Source organism: Rhinopithecus bieti, unplaced genomic scaffold (assembly GCF_001698545.2).
Source record: "Rhinopithecus bieti isolate Rb0 unplaced genomic scaffold, ASM169854v2 scaffold_75732, whole genome shotgun sequence".
In the NCBI taxonomy this organism is placed as follows: domain Eukaryota; kingdom Metazoa; phylum Chordata; class Mammalia; order Primates; family Cercopithecidae; genus Rhinopithecus; species Rhinopithecus bieti.
The window spans coordinates 112,589-132,971 of record NW_016828978.1 but is presented as its reverse complement, the minus strand read 5'-3'; positions in this window follow the sequence as shown (position 1 = coordinate 132,971).

Genomic DNA, 20,383 nt, shown 5'->3' with positions numbered 1-20,383 from the left:
TTGGGGTGGGAGTTACCCGATTTTCCAGGTGTTGTGTGTCTCAGTTCCCCTGGCTAGGAAAATGGATTCCCTTCCCCCTTGCGCTTCCCAGGTGAGGCAATGCCTCGCCCTGCTTCAGCTCTTGCTGGTCGGGCTGCAGCAGCTGACCAGCTCCGATTGTCCGGCACTCCCTAGTGAGATGACCCCAGTACCTCAGTTGAAAATGCAGAAATCACCGGTCTTCTGTGTTGCTCACGCTGGGAGTTGGAGACTGGAGCTGTTCCTATTCAGCCATCTTGCTCCGCTCCCCCGAAGTCCAATCTCTTTAACTCTTTTCCCAAGGTAGCTGAGGCAATAGCCCTTGCTCTCGATAGTTATAATAAAACAAGGATGTCATTTAGACATAAAGTTCACGTATTCTGGTAATTCTGTGGTTACTTTTTATTAAGATCATTAGCATATTGGAAATTGCACCCCAAAGTGACAGACTTAAAGAAAGCCTTTTAAGAAAATTGAGGCGTTTATAGAGGTCAAATGCCAAAAATACCCATTGCTCTCAGCTCCAGTGAGTATTTTAAGCTTAAACATTTTAAAAATGGTGAATAAACAAGATATAGAATGGCCCAAGGAAATAGTCATAATATATAATTCATAAAACTCTTTGACCTTTACGTGTACTGATTCAAAACTAGCCCAGAAGTCATCTTGCTGATCGTTAAAAATGATTACTACATGACAGAATGAACACCTTTCATGTGAAAAGAGTTTGCCAGCCTGCGGGCTGGGAAACACATGCCTTCCAGTCTCACTGCCAAAACCCAGACACCTCAGTGAGATTCAACAGTGAAAACTGCTTGTCTGTACCTAGCCCCAGCTTAGAAAATCCAAGTAAATGCTTAAATACTTAAAGTTGTATTCCTCTCCCTTTATTGTTCTCCAAGCAGCATCTGAATATATTCAAAGAATGGCTTATATGATTCTGCGACAGTGTGAGTGGAGAAAGATGAAGTCCTCAAATATTTAGGGATCTCTGAAGACTGTCTCCTATAGGGAGCTGGTCTGAGCTTTTCTCTAGACTCTCACCACTGAGCCACCATGAGACTAGCCTTTGAATAGGGAACGGGCTAATACTCAGGCATCCCTAGAGAAAGTCCATGGCTCTGATCATTAACCTCTGGTCAGCCTCTCCTTCTCCTGGAAGTCTCTAAGCTTCCTTGATCCTTTTGTATCCTCTTCCCAGGGCATTCAGAAATATTCCTGGTCTTCAGTTTTCAAGCATAGAACATGGGACTGGAGCTCTATTCAGGCTCAGCCACTTTTTTGCCTTCTGCTATCAGCATTGTACCATTGCTTCCAAGTCTTACTGCAGTAACACTGCTAACACTGAGCTGAAGGGTAATGTTCTCACAGGGGCTGAGAGCCTCCTGCTGACTTTTCTCAGGAAAGTGGTCCACTTGATCCTATGCCTTCAGGGGTTCGCTACTTCTCTGAATGTTTCTAAAGCCATTCACTCCCTTATGCATTCATACTCTTTGATCCCATCTCAAAGGGTGCATCAGGGAATATATAGTGCATTTGCCTTTTCATTCTCAATAAGCTACTTGTTTCTCTCCCCATAACCTACTTGAATGATCAAGTCCATTAGGCCTGAATTTTGACATATGACAAATTTTTTATCTCAATGCACCTAGCTTTCAAAACTGTTCTTTTGCTACAAAGGTTTTAAAAAGAATACAAGCATTGAAATTCAAAGCTGACCGATTCACCTTGGAGTCTTTTTAAATCTCTGAATAAAGTGCCTTGACGTGAGTATTAATTTTTTAAAGCTCTGAGGTGATTCCAGCACAGAGCCAGGGCTGATGCATCACTGAGCTCAGCCCCTCCTTCCCTGGAGACCTAAGCTTCCTGGATCTAGAGGTAGAGAGTTACATGGAAGCATTTTAGGAGGGCAATTAGAATTAATATTCACACAATAGCATCTCCACTGATCTCTACATTGGCCTAGAAGAATATCTGCAATAATATTCACCTAATATTAATGATTGCTCTATGACAGTGTAATTTGGAAGGGACATTTTACTCTCATCTTCTTACTTTTCAACATTACTTATCTTTTTCTAATGAATACTTTTATAACATCAATAATATCTTTAGAAAATAAAAACACAAAACGTAAAGAACAGTATATTCATAAAAATAGCTAAATCAGTAATGAAAAGTTGAAGGCAACAAACATGAAAGGAATAGTTAAGTCAATCATGCTGTATCTATCAATGGACTATTGTGTATGCATTAAAAATTATCACCATGAAGTTGTTTTTTTTTTTTTTTTTTCCAAGATAGAGTTTCTCTCTTGTCACCCAGGCTGGAGTGCAATGGCATGATCTCAGCTCACTGCAACCTCTGCCTTCCAGGTTCAAGCGATTCTCCTGCCTCAGCTTCCCAAATAGCTGGGAATACAGATGCACACCACCACACCTAGCTAATGTTTGTATTTTTTTAGTAGACACACGGTTTCACCATGTTGGCCACACTGGTCTTGAACTCCTGACCTCTGGTGATCCGCCTGCCTTGGCTTCCCAAAGTTCTGGGATTACAGGCATAAGCCACCACACCTGGCCATCACTATGAAGTTCTATGTAGCAGCATCTTTACATTTACAATGTTAACAATACAAATAAAAATTATGTGTAAAGTGTATTAGCAAAGCATAAAAATGTAAATATTGTCTATAATGCTCCAGTGCTTCATATCCTCATTATTACTTTCCCTTCCCCCTCAATTTTAATTCAATGGTGGCTTCCTAAAGATTTCAAAGTCATGAATCCTTAAGGGTGCAATATGAATGCCCTGTGAAATAAGAGAGAACTATTTGGAGATAGATTATCTGTCCACAGAACCACTCAGATCACATTATGGCTGCAGTCACCTTTTCAACAAATACAGATGCAATAAATTTGAAATCATTCAAAGAAAGTACAAGGAATGTAAAATCTATTTTACAAATCGGAAGGAAAGAAAAATGAGAGAAAACCAGGTGAGCTACAAACATTTTCTTTTGTACAGTATGTAAAAATCTTCCAGGATAGCAGTATAGACAAGTCTTGGTTCCCTTGTGGAGCTGCATCTATCCCGAACTTCCATCCACTAGAAAAGCTGGTTGTATCACTAACATGAAATCAAATGCCAAGCGGGAGAAACTCATTTTACAACATTCCTAAGTGTCTTGGGTAGAGAAAATAAAGAATAAGTATTTCCCTGAGAATTAGTGGGTGCAAGCTGGGCCTTGAAGAGTTGGGAGTAGAAAGAAGATGTAATCCTCAGTGTGAGATCCCTCCTTTTCAAAAGATGAAGAGAAGAGTCAGGAATGTGGCCTGGGGCCAAAAGAGGAGAACATTTGGATAAATGGGTAAAAGTAAATCGAAAGATCTGAGAGATGACATTAGGGGCTATAGTGTGACGGCCAGAAAAGCTTGAAGTAAGAAGGATCACCTAGTTCCAATGAGGATGAGAAGCAAATTGGGAATAAAATTCAAAGAAAACATCTTACTTCTGCCATCTTGGTGTAGAGCCACTAAATCTAGCTTCTGTTGCACTGATTTAGAGTTATTACCACAAGCCTCTTTCTCCATAAATTTTTGTGTTACTATGAGAGGTCCTCATAACCTGAGTCTTACAGGAATTCTCCAGCCTATTGAGTGGCCACTCACAGATGCTACGGACTCCAGTACCCGTAACAGTCCTAACAGTCACCTCTTACTTCACAGGGGATCTAGTAATGTGCCTGTACCAGTGACCTGGTCGGGACAAGAGCTAGAGCCACGTCACTTCCCGGAGTTCTTACCCTGCAGGTAACCAGGACAAAGGAAGCTACGACTTTTTGCTTATTCATTAAAATTTATTCAACATATGCTAACGTCTTATGTCTAAGAACCATGCAAGCACAGCGGCTACAGCAGAGAATAAGACAAACCGGTTCCAAATCTTGAGGTGCTCACATACTGTAGCGAAGAGAAACAATAAGCAAACAAATCAAACAAGGGCTCTTTTTACAATGTTTATGAGGAGCCTTGGAAGATTTCACCTTTAAAGTTCATTTGGGAAGGACACAGTTGACCATACTGATCACATTATGACCTCTCTCTTTTTCTTAAGACTGAGTCTCACTCTGTTGCCAGGTTGGAGTGCAGTGGCACAGTCTCAGCTCACTGCAACCTCCGCCTCTTGGGTTCAAGCAATTCTCCTGCCTCAGCCTCCCAAGTAGCTGGGACTACAGGCACACACCACCATGCCCAGCTAGTTTTTGTATTTTTAGTAGAGATGGGGTTTTACCATGTTGGCCAAGATGGTCTTGATCTCTTGACCTCGTATTCCACCCACCTCAGCCTCCCAAAGTACTGGGATTACAGGCATAAGCCACTGCGCCCAGCTGCGTTATGCCCTTTTTATGCCCTTTTGATAATCTTGAATGACCAAGCATGTGTAAGGAGTATATACTGTGTTCAGTTAAACAGATTAATAACTCTGCTAAGAATTTCAACATCTTCATACCATCTCACACCAAACCTGATCCAGTTTCTCTGATCAGCAATATATGAGGCAACAGAAGAGACACCGTACAGGATACCAGGTGAGCAGAACACATCTCTATACTCCACACACTTAGGATCTAATGGCAGACACAGGCAAGTATATAGATAACAACAGTAATAGAAAAAATGTAAGTCCTAGAAGAGAGGTGAAACCCAGCCATTTTGGAAGCATCAAGGCCTAGAGTGGTCAAATGATTTGACCAATGTCACATAACTTATAGTGAGTTAGAGGAAGGGCAAGTACTTTTCCCATAGAGTCCCAGAAAATGTCACATGATACAGAATCAGCATCTTTCAACAGCCCAAAATACAATCATACTCCCTTATAGAGTTGTCTGTAGATTCAAGTTGAATGGAGTTAATAGCTTGAACAGCAAATTGGAAATTAATAGGACTAGATTCTGCTGGGAAATTTGGTAAATCCTTCACTTCTGCTTCTATTTCTCTATCTGCAAAATGAGGCAACAAGTTTGAAGTCAGTCCGCCATTCTGTGGAGAAGAAAGTGTAAGAAAAACTAATGGTTTCTGACCTCTTATTTCACACAAGGCCCCATGTTAGACACCATATGATATGTGTCATTTAATCCTCACAACATCTCAGGGTGGTAGAAGTTACTCCCATTTTGTAGATAAGTATGTACATTAAAAGAGGTTAAGAACCTTGCCCAAGGTCAAATAGCTATGCAAGAGTCAGAATTCAAATGCCATCTGTCTTCACCTCTGTGCTGCTAAGCAACCACCCACTGGAATAATCTGAGGTACTATTAAAAAGGTACTATGTGGGCCCAAGCCATTAGCAGCAATATCAGCCATGTGATAAACTGTGATATAATTGTGAATAAAAAGTCCTAACTGGAATTTTAATTTTAGGACTTAATCACTAAGATAATATGTGTTATATAAATATACAAGTTAAAATAATTTTTCTTCTAGTAAATTGTGTTTGAGTTTCCTGTAATTGTATCTATGAAAAGAACACAGACAGAATTATATAAGCCCTGAGGTGAAGGAAGGACATGAAGAGAAAACTTGTTCTGCCTGGAGAAGGCAGAGTGTACAAAATACTTATAAATACCAAAGACAGTGCACAAGCCACCTGCTCTCCCTCTTTTTCCACCTACTGCCTTCCTCCTGGTATGCTGTATCAATACTAGTTCAGATAGCTCTTCTTACTTCGTTTTATAACCCAGCCATCCTACCATTTTCCTCCCACACTCCTGCCTGAGGGCTTAGGATGTCAGAGGATAAACAACAATTGAAGGCTGATGTGACCCCAATAAACATGACCAATTACAAGCTGTATAACTACGAAAAAATATTTCAACCCTCTAAGACTCAGTTTCCTCACTTATAAATGGACAACATGATATCACTTTGTTATGAGATAATAAAGGGAGGAAAAAAAAACACTTCTGTGGTGCTCACAGCTCTGGAAGTAGTTTCCCTTTTCAAAACCAAAATTTGTAGTTGAGAACCAAGAATAGTGGGAATGTTATATCCATTTCCTATCACTTACCCTGCTCACTCTACCCACTGCAGAAGGGGGAAAAGTGGCAAGGTCTGCAGAAGGAACACTTGTTTACTGCTCCAGAAATCAGCAGGGGAAACACTAGAAAGTTGTCTACTTGAGAAAACTTTAGTTAGGTTAATAAAGTTAGTTGGCTTTGAGCACAGAAGCCGAGTCCTTGTTCCAATACTTGGTAGCTGTATGACCTTGGACAAGTGGCTTAGTCTGCTCGGATGTCAATTTATAGCTTGGAAATAAAATCAATACTTGCCTAGCCTTTGCACAGGAAGGGTGTGAATGCCAGAGGACATCAGGGATGTGAAGGCACCACCCATACAATACTTATGACCTAAAAATGATCTCAACTGCCTGGAAGACAAAATTCAGGAGAGCAAAGGAAAGTGGATCTGTTACCACTCCTGGAAAGCAAATTACTTGTGTTCCCAAAGGCAAAAAGGCAGTCAGAACTCAATTTCTTAATGAAACAGATAACTTCCAACCGTTAACTTTCTCAGATCTACCTCAGTACTGGTTCTTCAAAGACAGTTTGAAACTTCATAATTCATAACCTCTACTTGCTTTTTATATGACTCTGATCAATGCAGCTAATTTCAAAATCTATATAACATAAAAATTACCACTCCAATTACATTTTACTAGATATAAGAATCTTAAAGATGGGGAGTGTCTTATTCATCTTTCATCACCAGTCTTTACAACAGTACAAAAACTGAAGCTGATAAATAATTGCTGAATGAGTGACTAAGAGTATATATGAAGTATGGGTGCAAGAGTGGCATGCAACCAAATGTACATCCTTGGCAATATTTCATAATTATTAGACATTTAAGGTCTGCCCAAGACTGAATTCTCACTCCTAGAACTTGCATAAGCATTTATTACAAATATATGAAACAGTTTAACAGAATCAAGAATATTCACTTGACACATTTGATACACTCAGAGAAAAAAAAAAAAACATTAATCATGTTGCTTACTTCAGCATGCTTTAATTTTTCACGCTTGAATTTTACTCTTTGCAAACTGTGTCTTATGCTATATTGAATATACAGACCTTGGCTGTTGCACTGATACCAATATGGCCACTAACCGTGGAGTATTATAACACCAATTGTTCATCAGGTCAGCTGAGAACCCAAGTCCCTAAAGGGGATCTCATGCTGGAAATTTTAACACTTTTTATGATAGCATAATGAACAATGCTTATAGCAGGCCAGAAAATCAGACAGTACACAATTTTTGCAGTGCTCAAACCCAGCGTCTGTCCCATGGAATGCTATAGTATATACTGTGTATTAATACAGATGTGGCCCTCAAGGACCCACCTGGAGTAAAAAAGTCTCTTGTATATGTAGTGCAGGATGATGTCTGAATAGATTTGGCCACCTTTGCGTTAGAAAATCTTCCCTCCAAGTCTTTTTCGGAATAGTACCTCTACCAGGACCACTGAATGCTACATCACCAAATTTAAAGGAAGTATCCAGGCCAGGCACAGTGGTTCATGCCTGTAATCCCAGTACTTTAAGATGCTGAGGTGGGATGATCATTTTAGCCCAGGAGTTCGAGACCAGCCTGGACAACACAGTGAGACCGCACTTCTACAAAAAATAAAAATAAAGGAGGTATCCAGCTTCAACCAGATATGTGCCAGTCAGTGACACCCACTAATTCAACCCACTGGTATGTGGCAATCTGCTTAGTTCAAGGACTGCTTGGTCCTATCTACCAAGAATGGAACCATGAGCTGGAAAACCAATCCCATTTCCTTTAATTTTTAACTGTACTTTTTTACTTTTAACTTACTTTTTGGTGTGTCAGTAAAACTGAGTAGTGGCATACTCAATTCATTCTCTTGATATTTATTTTCTTCTCTTTTATTCCTCTATGGAAAGAGTAAACTGAATAGCTCATTTTGTCACAGAGGGAAGAGGCCAGCTCTCAAATCTCACTTATGAAATATAACATATGAGTAGCGCATCCTGCTTTTAAGAGAATGTGTGCACAGAAGAATGAAGAGAATACACATTGTATATTTCCCTGAGTGGGGTAGACTTCTGGTTCTGTAAATGTAACAGAGTCCAAAATCCTTTAGTGCCAACACTGAGGTCTGCAAAAAAAATGTAGCTTTATTTGTTTTTATAATTGATCAGATTTTCCTCTTAAGTTTATCGCTTGATGGTAATACTAGAGGTGTAAGGAAGGAGGCAAGGATCCTTTATCATAACACAAACAATTAATTAGAACACTTCATGTATATTTGTGGTAGAGTTTATCTTTGTCGGTAGAACTTTCACTAGTAATTATTTTTCTATTAAGATACTGTGATTCTGCCTCTGAAAAGCCAACCTCCTTTTTCTTACACTCTTATAGTATTCATTCGTTGTCCCATTTCATAAGAATTGCTTCTTACTGGTAGATATATATCATACGAGTATTACATTGACTAAAAAGTCAATGCTTTCTCCTCACCGTACTGCAGAGAGGCCACTACAAAAATCAAATAAACAAGAAAAATATAGACTGTTTTTTTCCTTAGATTTGTGGTGGTCAAGTAAAAGATACCCAAGTATCTTAAGATAAACAATTTCATTTGCCAAAATAATAATTTCATCTTTTCAAATGATTAAAGACCTACGTAGAGATACTTTTCTTCAGTCTGGCCTACCAGTATGGAAATAGGTAATGTCAGCCCAGTCCCAACTACCAGTGCTCTCACACTGACAAACTACATGTACTTCTCCTCCCTAGAACTACCCTTTCCAGGTCCCGTTTCCTCATACCCCTGCTTTCTGTCAGATAATTAGCTAATTAATACAGTCTTAATATACTGTTCTAACAATAACAAAAAGCTGAATTATAACAAATTTACTTGGCCTTCTGCTCTGGCAAAAATGGAGTGTCAGAGATCAGATTTATACTCTTGTCTGAAAAAATAACAAGATAAAATATATAAAACGGTGGTTTTCAGCACAGTGGGCATTAGGCAACAAAGTACAGTAATTCCTGAAAGATGGAAAACAAGAGAAGTATGTTCTGTAATAACAGCTCACTGCCTACAGTAATGTTCCAGGCCAGGGGTAGTGGGAGTAAGGGAGCACTAGTCTCCCTGAGTTGAAGAATAAAGGTGAGGAGATCAAGGAAGCTAAAGTTACAGAACAGAATACCAGAGAGGAGAGAAATATATGGAGATCTGCAGAGGTTTCTTCCTTCAATTTTTTCTTCTTTTTTCTCCTTTTGAGACAGGGTCTCTCTCACTCTGTCGCCCAGGCTGGAGTGCAGTAGCATGATCTCAGCTCACTGCAACCTCTGCTTCCTGGGCTCAAGTGATTCTCCACCTTCAACCTCCCAAGTAGCTGGGACCACAGGCATGTACCACCATGCCTGGCAAATTTTTGTATTTTTTGTAGAAACGGGGTTTTGCCATGTTGTCCAGGATGCTCTCAAACTCCTGAGCTCAAAGCCATCTGCCACCTCAGCTTCCCAACATGCTAGGATTACAGGCATGAGCCACCATGCCCAACTTCCTCCAGTCTTTAGCTGAGTACTAATCAGCATATGCATGTGAGGAAACTAACCAATGCTAGGGAAAGAACCACCCAAGTAACAGTGCCTAGTACTCACACAGCATCAGGAACAGTGCCTAATCCCTCCATCTGGACTGGAAAAGCTCGTAACTTACCAAGCATTAAATAGGGTACTCAGTATGTTTTGCCTCACCAATGGAAAAAACTAACCCCACACAAAACATTCTTTAGGTATCATCTAACAAACCTTAAAAGTTAGACTTGATAAGATCAAACTGTTTGAAAGTAACTTAATTATGTTTCAGAACAAAACTTAAGGACATTTACAAGAATAGAAAAATGTCCAGCACGAAACAAAGTAAAAGTCACAGTATCTAGCATATAATCAAAACTTATCAGACATTCAAAAATCAGGAAAATATGACATATACTGAAAAGTCAATCAATCCAAACCGATTCAGAAATGGCACAAATAATGGAATTAGAAGGCAAGGACATTAAAACAGTTGTTTTAACTGTATTCCACATGTTCAATAAACTAGAATATGTGCTAGTGAAGCAAGATATTTCCCTGACCCCTGTCCTGCTAAATTGTCTCTGTCTAGGCACCAGGCAAGGTGAACTGTTGGGCAGTTACATTTTTAGGTGTTAGTATAAGTGTACCATCTATACACTCCCATCCTTGTGTATCCAAGTCTGTCCTCCTTTTCCCTTCAAAAAACCTCACTCTAGTAGTTCTTCCTTCTCTTTTCTATAAATCCAAGTTTTCTTCCCTTCTAAATCATTCTCTTCAACTTGCAAATAGGCTGCTACTTCATATTTGAGAAAAAAATGAATATATACACACAGGTTAAAATAATATTGTTAAAAATATTTTCCATAATTGGAAGTAATTATTATACAAACTTAACTTTTATTTATCATTTTATTTATTTTGGAGATGGAGTCTTGCTCTGTCACCCAGGCTGGAGTGCAGTGGCGAGATCTCAGCTCACTGCAGCCTCCACCTCCAGGGTTCAAGCAATTATTCTGCCTCAGCCTCCCCAGTAGCTGGAAATACAGGTGCATACCACCATGCCCAGCTAATATTTTGTATTTTATTAGAGACAGGGTTTCACCGTGTTGCCCAGGCTGGTCTTGAACTCCTGAGATCAGGCAATCCACCTGCCTCAGCATCCCAAAGTGTGTTTATGGATACATAGTAGATGTATATGGATCTGTCATTTGCAACAACATGGATGGAACTGGAGGAGACTAAATAAGACAGGCACACAAAAACAAACTTCATGTGTTCTCACTTATTTGTGGGAGCTAAAAATTAAAACAATTGAACTTATGGAGATAGAAAATACAATTATGGTTACCAGACGCTGGGAAGGGTAGTACTATGGATACTACTTTATGGATACATAGCAGATATATATATTTATGGGGTACATGAGATATTCTGATGCAAGCATACAATGCATAATAATCACATCGGGGGCCAGGCACAATGGCTCGCGCCTGTAATCTCAGCACTTTGGGACGCCAAGGCGGGCAAATCACAAAGTGAGGAAATCCAGCTCATCCTGGCCAACATGGTGAAACCCCGTCTCTACTAAAAATACAAAAGTTAGCTAGACGTGGTGGTGCACACCTGTAGTCCCAGCTACTCGGGAGGCTAAGGCAGAAGAATTGCCTGAACCTGGTAGGTGGAGGTTGTAGTGAGCCAAGATCGTGTCATTGCACTCCAGCCTGGGCGACAAAAGCAAAATTCTGTCTCAAAAATAAAAATAAAAAATAAATCACATTGGGTTAAATGGGGTACCTATCACCTCAAGCATTTGTTTGTTATAAATAATCCATTGTTATTATTTTAAAATGTACATTACTGTTGACAGCAGTCACCCTATTGTGCTATCAAATACTTATGCATTCTATTGAATTATATTTTTGTACCCATTAACCATCCCCAATGGCTCCCTGCCCCACACCCTACTACACTTCCCAGCCTCTGGTAACCATCACTGTACTTTCTCTCTCCCTAAGTTCAATTGTTTTAATTTTTAGCTCCCACAAATAAGTGAGAATACACGAAGTTTGTTTTTATGTGCCTGTCTTATTTAATATAATCTCCTCCAGTTCCATCCATGTTGTCGCAAATGACAGGATGTCATTCTTTTTTATGACTGAATAGTACTCCATTGTGTATAGGTACCACATTTTCTTTATCCATTCATCTGTTGATGGATACAGGTTGCTTCCAAATCTTGGCTATTGTTAATAGTGCTGCAATAAACATGGGAGTACAGACGTCTCTTTGATATACTGATTTCTTTTATTATTATTATTATAGACCTAGCAGTGGGATTAATGGGTCATATGGTAGTTTTGTTTATAGTTTTTTAAGGAACCTCCAAACTGTTCTGCATAGTGGCTGTACTAATTTACATTTCCACCAACAATATGCCAGGATCTCTTTTTCTCCACATCTTCACATTTGTTATTGCCTGTCTTTTGGATAAAAACCATTTTTACTGGGGTGAGTTGATATCTCATTGCAGTTTTGATTTACATTTCTTTGATGATTAATTATGTTGACCACCTTTTCATATACCTGTTTGCCATGTGTATGCCTTCTTTTGAGAGATGTCTATTCAGGTATTTTGTCCATTTTTTAATTGAATCATTACATTTTTTTTCCCTTTTGAGTTGTTTCAGCTACTTCTAGTTATCAATCCCTTGTCAGATGGGTAGTTTGCAGATATTCATTCCCTTTCTGTGGGTTGTCTCCTCACTTTCTTGATTGTATCCTTTGCTGTGCAGAAACTTTTTAGCTTGGTGTAATCCTATTTGACCATTTTGCTTTGGTTACCTAGGATATTATGCAAGAAATCTTTGCCCAGACCAACGTCCTGGAGAGTTTCCAACTTCTTATTTTGATAATTAGTAATTAAAGGGAAAATTATGCTTTTAAGAGCAAGTACAGTTCAACCCTAGTTGATGGGGGGAAAAAAGCTGTCCTTTATCCAAAAGAAACTGCTAAAAATTTTTAAAATAAATGTTAAAATTTGGAAATCATCATTTAAAGTCTCCCAATTATATAATTGATATAGGCACTAAATCAAACAGGATATCTCTATACAGCACTAGAATATCACTACACAGATTATTTGCTAAATGTGAAAGAGAAAATGTACCTTTTTCTTGAAAAGATCTGTTGGACAAACTCTAAACAAATAATATAGATACATAGAAATGTAGAATCACTAAGACAACCTGATAGTCATATCCCCCAATGAAATACAATATGAACTACACAGTATCACTCACAAAGTGTTACTGCCAAAAGTGTTTAACCTAAATCTAATCAAGCCTTTAGACTTGTATGTACAGAAGATACATACATAAACACACACATACATTACAGGTAGTTAGATAGGCATGAGGGGGCAGGAGAGGGCTCTGCCCCCACCCACTAAGAATGTGAGCTGTTGTTTCAATAATTATCACACTGCCTCTCTAAACATGGTAATTCAACAGCCGCAGGCAGACACAATCTCCTGATGATCCGCAGCTATTAACATTAAAAGAATTAATTGAATGCAGAGATGCCAGGGAGAAGAAACTTCCTGTACATGCGTATTAAGAGACAAAATGGTGAAATATGACCTTTTCAGGTACATGCCACTAGAAAATGGGAAGAAGCCTCAGATGGGCATGCATGTCACTCCCTAAACATATTAGGTGTGCTCACTTCCAAAGGGTAAGGAGGGTATTGTGCATGCAGAAAGCCCATCCTATGGGAAAAAGCATAGGAAAGAGGCGAGTCTATAAAGCCCTAGGATCAAGGTGAAATACTCTTTTTAACCTTTGGGCGCCATCTTGAATCTCTTTCAAATGAACTTTCCATTCTTTCCTGTTCTAAAGCCTTTTAAATAAACCCACTCCTGCTCTGAAACTTGCCTTGGTCTCTTCTTCTGCCCTGTCAAATTCTTTCTTCCGAGGAGATAAGGACTGAAGTTGCTGCAGTCCCGCATGGATATGCCACCAGTAACTCAGGGTAACTTGGATCTCTTCCATTGCTAACACTCACACACACACATCTACATATATCTTATATATATATATACACATATTAAATGTATGTGTGTATATACATATATGTATTTATATATATGTATATTTTATATATCATCTTAAAATTTTCTTGAAAAGCTTTTCTGTACCCCACTTCCTCTTCCAGTTGGTTTTTCTTTGTAACAAAATTCCTTAAAAGCCCCATGTGTAATTGCTGATTTCAATTACTCCCTACTAAGCTTCCCTTAATTTCGAGTCAGACCTTTACCCCCAACATGCCACCAAACCTTATTTCAAAGTCGCAAATGTCTTAAACATTGCTAAAACCTACAATCGATTTTCAGTCTCCAGTGCACTTGATATATTAATAGCATTGATACTTGGCCATACCTCCTCCTCTGATATCCTTTCTTCACTTAGTTTCAGACATCATATTGCTTAGTTTTCCTCCCCTCTCACTTAATTCATTCTTAGTCACTTTTACAGACTCCTTAGTTATCCTGGACCTGTTATTTGAAACATCCCAAGCCCCAGTCTTTGAACCTCTTCTCATTGTTTGCACTCAGTAATTTGGTGTTATTCCACCTCCTGGCTTTTACTATCATCTCTATGCTATGGTAACCACAATAGCCTCTCTGTGCTAACCTCCAGAATATCTCTGATATAATCATGAGATCCAAGCATATTGCCTACTGAATATTATCCTGTTGAATGTCTAATACTAATCTCAGGCCTTACATTGTCCAAAAGTTAACTCTATCTTCCCTCTCAAAATCTGCTTCATCTATACATTTTCCCATCTCAACTAATGGTATTTCCATCCTTTTAAGTGTACAAGTCAAAAATACTGGTTCCAACTTTCACTCCTGTCTTGCTCTCACCCCATATCTAATTGGTCCTCTTGGCTCTACTTTCAAAATACATCCAAAATCCAACCACTTCTCACTTTTGTCCAAGGAACAATGCTTCTCATCTTGATCACTTCAGTAAATCAATCAAGATAGGTCTCTCTACTTCCATTCTTGCCCAGCCCCCATCTATTTTCATTGTAGGTTTTAAAAGGATCATTTTGTCTGCTCTGATCAGGTCACTTGAGATTTCTTAACTGTCCTACAGGGCTATATATGATCTTACCCCCACCTCATTAACTCTTTGACCTCAATTCCTATTAATCATTCTGCTCAGGCACACATGCCTCCTTACTATTCCCAGTATATTCCAGAGAATAAGCTATAACAAGGCCACAGATGATTCACAGGTCTCTGTGTCTATGGTTCCCTTGCATCCTACTCACAACTATCAGTTTTTCTTCACCCTATTCTAACAGAACACTTTTCTTAAAATGCATCATGGATTGGTAGAGAGATTTTTAGAGTTAAAGGATCTTCAACAATTTATTCTTTCATTCTGCAAGCATTCACTGGTCACTTTGGGTTAAATCCTTAGTGGATGCTGGTATGAGACAAGGAACTTTCTTTTGTCTTAAACTCAACTGGGGAGAAATAAACACATAAGAAGATAAGTACAGCACAAAGTGGTGGATATAGATATATTTCAAGATATTATGAAAACACAGAGAAAGAGTATTTGTCTGAGGAGGATCAGATGTGACTCTCCAGAGGCGATCATATCTGAGGAATTTAAATCTCCAATTCCACCACTGCAAGACAGTGACTTTTGGCATACTGCAGAGAACCTCTGGTATCAATTTGCTTGTCTGTACATTTGGGATGATAGTGCCTGCCTCACAAGTTTCTTTTGAGTGCCAATAGAGAGGATATATGCTCGTTAAAGTGCCGTTAAGAGTGTTACCTATACTTATCATCCTTCTCTGGCCTCTTACCCACCACCATCCACACAGAAGTAGCTGCTTTAGAAAGTGTAGTATCTTTTCATACAGCATCAAGCATCTGTAAAAACGAACTTATTAACTCAGTGCCTAGAGTTCAATATCTTGAAAAACTTAAGTACTTCTTATTTTTATTCTAAGCTTTACACGTTGTTTTGAAGAAATGAACCATATTTTGTTGAGGGCAATGCTATCACATTCATCTACAGAAGCCCAGTCAATATGCATTGATTTGTGTTCTAATATTCATGAAACAATGGCTCAGTTCAAAAGCAGTCCTCTGTATTTGGATCTATTATATGCCACAAATGAACAGCTAATAGAGCTGTACTTAATGACTGCTACATCAGAGAAAACACTAATGCAACATCCATCCTGACTGACTGCAAGGAGCCTTGGAAGAAACATAATTCATGTGAAATTCTCATAGCAATTAATTTTTCCCACTAACATTTTCTGGAACCTACTGTGTACCAACGAATGAACTGGGAAATATTGGAAAATAAAGGAATTGGTTAGTATTCCTGCACTTGACTTTATAGTAAAACAAAGGACTTGCCTCTGGTTTCCTCCTATAAAGCGCCAGATATCTTCTTTTTTATAAGATAATTAGAAAAGAAAAAAAAATCTCTTTAAAAAAAACCTGTGAATTGGGTGCTATGGTGCTTTAAAAAAATGACCACAAATTTTTTATACTGCTCCTATAAAGAGGTGAGACCTGGGATAAATGAAAAACTTCAGCCAAATTAAATTTAAAGGAGTTTAACTGAGCAATGAATGATTCGTGAATTGGGCAGCCCCCAGAATTACAGTAGATTCATAGACTCCAGGGGTGTCTCATGGTAAGAACACTTTTATAGGCAAAAAAGGTAAAGTAACGTACAGGAATCTGAAGTGAGGTACAGAAACAGTGAGACTGGTTACAGCTCAACATTTCTGAACACAGTTTGAACATTCAGCAGTCTATGAGTGATTGAAGTATGGCTGCTGGGATTGGCCAACACTCAGTCATTATTACAGGTGCATACTATTAAGTTAGGTTTTCAATTTTGTCTGATTATTAAGCTAGGTTCCAGTTCATCTACAATGATGCAAATATAGAAGGATGAAGTCTTTCTCAGGACATATTTAGTTTGCCTTAACAATTCCCCCCTTTTGGACATTTTCCCAATTTTGAGACATTGACCAAAACCTTAGTCATTGATATTACTATCACTATTGTAAATGCATTTATATGGTTTTGAAACCCACTGGGAAACAGTATAACAGTGGGTTTTGCAAGGAGAGAATAAGGACTAAGTAGAGGGTACCTCCTTATGCTGGAATATCCTGTTTACAGGACAGAAACAAAACCTGGTCTGTACTAGGATCTGTGTGTTTCCTTAAAGCTTTAGTTTGATTATGTCACATTTAGCCCATTTTAGTTTGGTTTGGTTTATTGTGTCCTAGTGCATGAGCTCAGTCCAAAATAATGGTCTCACATAATTTTGTTTTTAAAAAATACCCCCCCACACCCGGCTAAAAGCCAGGTTCTCACTTAGGTGAGAGTGTGACAAAACATAAGGCCTTAGCACCACTCTCAGTTACCATCATTTTGGGTTTCCCATCTCAGCACATCATTCATAGGTTATGGTGTCCTCATGGTCACACATTTCTTTCAGCTTTTGTCATCCCAGTTGAAGAGAGATCATTTCACGTTCTAGAGACGGCTGCATGCAAATATTTAAAACTTTTGAGAGCATAGCCCAGGTGCAGTGGTTCATGCCTGTAATCCCAACACTTTGGGAGACTGAGGCTGGCAGATCACTTGAGGTCAGGAGCTCAAGAACAACCTGGCCAACATGGTGAAACCCCATCTCTACTAAAAATACAAAAATTAGCCAGGCATGGTGGCAGGCACCTGTAATTCCAGCTACTCTGGAGGCTGAGGCACAAGAATCGCTTGAACCCGGGAGGCAGGGGTTGCAGTGAGCCAAGATGGCGCCACTGTACTCTAACCTGGGTGACAGAGGGAGACTCCATCTCAAAAAAATAAATAAAATAAAAAATAAAACTTTTGGGAGAATACAGCACACCAGGCAGACTATTATTATGACTACTGAGAGGATAATAACAAAAGTTTGGAGTATCCTCCTCACCCAGGTTCCCCATAAACCACCTAAAATTAAATAGATTCAAGAATGAGCTAAATGAAGAGTCTACTCACTTGACTAACTGGTCTTTTCATTAATCCCCTATAACTGAATTTTTATAATATACATTTGACATATTTTTCACAGTCCACAAGTGTCAGCAGCTGCACAGGTACTTTTCTGTTTAGCCAATTCTATTATTTAGCATAACTTTTACAAGAGAATTTAAAGTCTGTTGTGTAACGATAGCCTTTGAAGTATCATTTGCTGTAGAGGCTATTATGAGGGAGACATTTATAATTATTGCCTCTTTTATTCTAAACCATGGAAAAAGGACCTAAAAAATGATGTCCTTCTAGAATAGTGAAGGCCTCCTGGCAATGTTCTCTTTAATCCACGATGTGGGTTAAGAAGAGTTTTGACCAATTATGAGGCAACTTATGTACCACTAAAGTTTCTCACATACATTGACCTTCATCTTTTATCTACTAAAGTATAAGGTTATTCATGTATAAGGCTGGCTGCAAAATCCTTCACAAATAAAAGTATACCCTATAAGTGCACATAATAGACCCCCTTTCCATTTCTATTGTTCATAGAGACATAAACAAGGAAAAGAAGCATTCAAAGATAAGACTCCTGTGATAGTAGAAGTATTGATCAGTGACCTTGGGAATAAGCCATTCATATCAAGGATGCCATCTTCTTCTGGGGAGAAACTTTCTTGGTTAGTTTTACCTTCAGGGTTCCAATGGGTGTACAGTTCCAGGAGTGTGAAGGGACCCCTCTCAGTTGTGAGATTACAAACCCAAGGTTCAAGCCTCCAAAGTTTTGTTGTAGTATGGATGGCAAGGACAGTCTTTCTCTGATGTTCTCAGAAAATTCAACCTTCAGGTTCTAGATTGTGCAGCTGTTGTCCTCAGTGAGCCATAAAAAGCTTTCTTTGGCCTGGGCAGAGTGGCTCACACCTGTAATCCCAGCATGTTGGGAGGCCAAAGCAGGCAGATCACAAGATCAGGAATTCAAGACCAGCCTGACCAACACCGTGAAACCCCGTCTCTACTAAAAATACAAAATTTAGCTGGGCGTGATGGTACACACCTGTAATCCCAGCTATTCAGGAGGCTGTGAGGCAGGAGAATCGCTTGAACCCAGGAGGTAGAGGTTACAGTGAGCTGAGATGGCGCCACTGCACTCCAGCCTGGGTAACAGAGTAAGACTCTGTCTCAAAAAAAAAAAAAAAAAAAAAAAAACTATACCTTGTGAAAATACACTGTAGCATAATAGTCTACTGTTATAACATCCACCCTCTTGCACGGAAAAGCTTTTATACAACCAGAAAACATGCACTGAAAATGACAATTGAATACCACCCCTTTATAAATGTTTAAATGGCCCATTAGGTAGCCAAATATACCTGAAGCTTTGCTTGTTTTCCCAGGACTATGGAACCAAACACTGGTTTTATACCATTACCATAATTTATAAGTCACCACATCAACCTATTCAGTTTGGATTATTTTATCTGTTCCACGATGAGTCATAGAAAGCAGAACCTTTAATAACAAAAGCTTAAGGACTCAGGAAAGATAAGGCAGCCGTCCTGGTTCTTCATGAGTCCATGCTTAACATTGGACTTACGTTTTCTTCAATACCAGTTGTTTCTCCAGTTTAGGTACACAGCACTGATAAGTAATGGTAAGTTATCACAGGCAATGTGACTTAGACCATAGAATTCATTCAAATTGTATATTTAAACAATTTTAGTATTGGCTGATTTAGCATGGTAATCCAGAGCTTGATTTTGAAAGATTTGTTAAATGCCAAACGTTTAAAACACTGGATATTATAAAATAGAATCTTAGGTTACCATAAGTCATTCATTTAGCCAAAATAACTCAAAAGTTTTAAAAAGGAAAACACGTTAGTCTGATAGGAGACTCAGTTTTCCAAACAAGACCCAATGAAGGTAGCATGAGGCTAACTGACCGTCTCCTTTACTTCCGTTCCACCTACGTTGTCTTTCATAGTTTACTTAACAAAGACCTTTCATTATCTTTCAACATTACATAAAAATTCTTTTAAAAGAGAAAACCAAATTTTATGTTTCCATCAGTATATTTTAACGTTAAAGCTAGTTTTTAAAATAACATTTTAGACACCCATTCAGTTTTAATCAGTTAGACCATAAGATAAGATTCTTATAAACCTTTCATAACCCTTTACAATTTCTCAGAGGAGAACAATGTTCTAAGAAAACTCTGTAGTGCTTCTATTCCAATATCCAATTTATGGAGAAAAATAACTGAATAATGCCATTTTAACTTCAGCCAATATGTTCACACATAAAATCTCTTATAATTAATCTTTATAAACCTTCTACAAACTGTTCAAACTTTATTTAAAACAATCCTTTAACCCTCTAACCTAGGCAAAAATTTACATTCCCATACTTTCTTATAATCTCTTAAAAAAAACACATTTCATTCTCCTTACACACCTTGCATGTAAACCTATTTTTTCCAGTAGTCTCAATTACATCTTACAATATTAACTCTTAGTGACTTTTATTTTTGGTGAAACCTTGGGAAATAATGGATTTTAATTATGTACTAGGTGTGGAGCCTAAGACCTAGACAGAAAAGCAGATAAGGTCTCTTTCCAGTGTCTAATTCCACATGTCCCAGGCCTTATCTAGCTGTAAAACAGGCAAGCTG